At 48.8% G+C, this 3,823-nt stretch overlaps 1 pseudogene; it reads right to left on the reverse strand.

The window, feature by feature from the left end:
• Nucleotides 1-589: 589 nt before the first annotated feature.
• LOC147976987 (uncharacterized) lies at nucleotides 590-3,016 on the reverse strand (annotated as a pseudogene).
• Nucleotides 3,017-3,823: the final 807 nt, after the last annotated feature.

The following is a 3,823-nucleotide window of genomic DNA, read 5'->3' on the forward strand; positions in this document are numbered from 1 at the left end:
AAAATTGTGAATATTATTGGTTACGCACTTCATACTGTTCGTCAGAGTACCCCCATTCACAGGTCGTGTGGCGGATGGACTTGCAAACGTAGTATCCACAAAAAATATTCCCTTGTTCCTGCCACAACCACTTTACAAGAAATAGAGGTCAATCAAACTAATAAACAAGCATGCCAACTGGTATTGATGAAACTAGCGCTTGAATCACTAGGAGATGCGCGGAACATGTTACTATAGTACTTACTTTCTGGTGTCTAAATTGCAGCTTCTTCGGCAGTCCCGGAGCTTTTTTGGTGAATTTTCTCCAAACCCTGCCAGACAAAGAAAACAATTACTTGATATCAGGAAATTAACAAAGTTGCTGATAAGGTGGATAATGATCGATTTAACTTACTTCTCGAGCATTTGAGTCATGTCTGCATCGTTCTGGGTATCTTTTCGTCTCGAGTCTAAGACGGTTAGTAGTCCCTACTCAAGCTTAATCTCTAGGAGAATATAGTGGAAGCTGCGCACGCATGCATAACTCATCAATTACATTACTATAACCTGGACTAATAAGGGAAACCGAATATGCACAAGACAGTAACACTCACTTGAAATTGTAAGGAAAGAGTATTATATCTGTGTTTTCATTTATTACCAACGATCGTAGCAAGTTGGTCTCGGTATCTTCGGCACGATATTTAACCTCAGTTGCATCTATGAGATTTGTGTTAATGAACCCAATATCACCGATTTGTTATAAATACATGCAATGAAAGAGCTGACCTATATATATAGAGAGAGAGAGACTTAATGACAGAAGTAGTACTACTAATAGACAGTAGCAAGTGATCCTTGCTTTATCGAGGGCCTTTTGATTGAAAAACTGGAGGAACTCCTCAAATGGAACATTCAACAGTTCAATTCCAACGAGGTCATGCTCCTCTCTAACTCTCGGCGTCAAAGTATTCCTCCCCCCAGACTCTCTGCAGGTTTTCATGTACCAATCATGGGATCTTCGCATCATCGTTGTTAGAGATCTTTCATCTTTGATGAGAGGCTTCCCGTACTCGTATTTGTGTTCCTCCACCTTCAAGAAATCATAATGTACATCGTCGGGCAGGTAATCTCCAAGATTGCTATAACCGGGCACCATCCTCGAATCATTAGCGACGATGTTGCTAGACACCTTGAGCGGGGGGCACGATTGGTTCGCTTGTTCGCCGAGCTGGGCAATTTTTTTCCCAGCTCGTTGTTCTTTTATCCTTTAATCACTGACGGTACTTCCCGACCACTCCGCTTCGACAAATTTCTTTGCAATAATGCGATCATAGTTGCCTTTCGGCAGAGACTTTGCTGGTTTTTTCAGGGAAGCCAGAGTGCGCTCCGCTTTCACCGAATCTACCTTCTCCTCCGGAGGTGAATGTTTCTTTGCTTTCACCCCTTCAAAGAAGTTCGTCACTTCGGCTCGCGCGATCTTCGCATTCTCCTCCGGGGTCCTCTCGTATTGTAACTTCTCTGGAGTCTTCAGAGAAGGACCGAATCTGTATTGCCTCCCGCCTCTGGCTGGACTGCTAGACGCCGGCAGAGCAGACGGAGCGGCTGCGGCTGTCTTCTTTCCTTACTTACGAGGCGGAGGAGAAGGACTACGATGCGCCGGAGCAGCCGGAGCGGCGGCGGGTCTCTTCCGCCCTTGCTGACGAGGCAGAGAAGGAGGAGGCTGGCTACTCGGGCACGCCGGCGCAGGCGGAGAAGGAGGCGGAGTGCCGCCACGCGCCGGAGAAGGAGGCTGAGTGCCCTGATCACTCGCCGGAGGACGAGGCGGAGGAGGAGGCGGAGTGCCCTAACTCGCCGGAGGAGGAGGAGGCGGAGGCATCCAGTTCAGAAGCTTGATGAGCTCCTTCCGCCATAGGCATGGAGTCAATAGACAAGAACCCAGCCGAGTCTCCCCTTCACCGGTAGGGTAGTCAAGCTGGAGGTCCCCAAATCCCTCCATTATTTCGTCCACCGTCACCCTGGCATATCCTTCTGGAATCGGACTACAGCAAAAAGTTGCGCCGGGTTCAGGAGGTCGAACAGAGCCGACAGCCGCCTTGACTTTGAAGTTCTGCCATTGCATCATAAGGTGGCAATGTTGAGACTCCGTGATAGCATCCACGGGGTAGCTAGCAGGAGCCATCAAGACATGCTCCGGCTGAAGCAGCTCGGTGGAAGCCACGCTGCTTCTCCGCTGAGATGGCGGGGTAGTTTCAGAAGGTCGCTTGCTGCGAGCTACTTCTCGTTCCTCTAGCGCTTGAACCCTTTCGTGCAGCGTCTGAATTTGGGCATGCTCCAATTTTTTCCTCCTCTCCTGGCATTTGTAACCGCCTGCGTCCAGAAAACCAGTCTTCCACGGAACGGAGCCTGGCGTGCCTCGTGTCCGTCCAGGGTGCTCAGGATTCCCAAGGGCCATTGTGAGCTCGTCGTTCTCTCTGTCTGGAACGAACGTCCCTTGTTGCGCTGCATCGATATAGTGATTAAGCCTCTTGACTGGTATGTTCATTTGCTCGTCCGTCCAATCGCATTTCCCTAACACAGGGTCCAAGGTTCCGCCAACCCCGAAGAACCAAGTCCGGCAACGGTCTGGCCAGTTCATTGTCTCTGGTTCGATCCCTTTATCAAGCAGATCATTCTCAGCCTTGGCCCACTTAGGCCGGGCTTTGAGGTAGCCACCTGACCCCGTGCGATGGTGAAGCTTCTTCTTTGCAACATTTTTCTTGTTTGTCGCCGACATCTTCTTACTCTTTTCCGATGTCTTGTAGGCCACAAATGCAGGCCAGTGATCTCTGATCTTCTCATATCTGCCGATGAATTCTAGTGTCTCTTCTTTGTCGACAAACGTTTTCAGCTCATTCTTCCACCTCTTGAATAGGTCTGCCATCTTCTTAAGAGCGTGAGACTTGATTAATTGCTCTTTAACTGTCTTCTCCGGATCCTCCTCTGGCGGTAGGGTGAAATTTGCCTTCAGCTCAGTCCAAAGATCATCTTTCTGCATATCATTGACATAAGACACCTCAAGGTCTTCATTCTTAGGCTTATACCATTGTTGGATGCTGATCGGGATCTTGTCCCTAACAAGAACCCCGCACTGAGCAGCAAATGCTTCCTTTGTCCGGATGGGTTCAATCGGCATGCCATCACGCGTGATTGCTGTAATCTCAAACCTTTCATCCGAGTGCAACTTTTTCTTCGGGCCTCGTCTCTTTACCGAAGTTGTGATCGATCCGGAGGGCTAGAAAAAAGAAGAATTAGACGAGAGTTAATTAATATGTGTACATACCAAAACAATGAATGCATCAATTAGCTAGTCATCACAGGCTTAACTAATATATTTACCTGGCCAGACTCTGTTCGGTCACCGGAGCCATCACCACGGGCTCCTTCTTCCACCAGCATTGGGTCACCGGAGCCATCATAATCATGTCTTTCCTCCTCCATTCTTCGATCACCGTAGCCTGCTTCTTCTTCACCCTGTTCTGCTTCCAGACCATCATTGTCGTTAAGATACGACATGACATCACGTTCGGCTAAGATTATGTCCCCCAACACATGTTCTTGTTCCTCGTCTCGTCTGAACTCTATTATTTCTGCAAATATTACAACATGGCAATTATTACACAAACATGACAGTAGGTGGATCTATTAGTGGCAAACGTAGACCTAGCTTATTCCGGCTTTGGGGTGGCCTCGGCAACGCTTCAAGGGTAGGGCGCGGCGGGAGGGGGTAGGAGACCGACATCGTTTTTTGTAGGGTTTGGGTGTCCTCGAGAGTTTTGGTTGAGCAAGAGGGCCGGGGGGTGCT

The sequence above is a fragment of the Triticum urartu genome, chromosome 4A, assembly GCF_056163025.1.
Source record: "Triticum urartu cultivar PI428250 chromosome 4A, HENAU_Tu73, whole genome shotgun sequence".
NCBI classification, from domain to species: domain Eukaryota; kingdom Viridiplantae; phylum Streptophyta; class Magnoliopsida; order Poales; family Poaceae; genus Triticum; species Triticum urartu.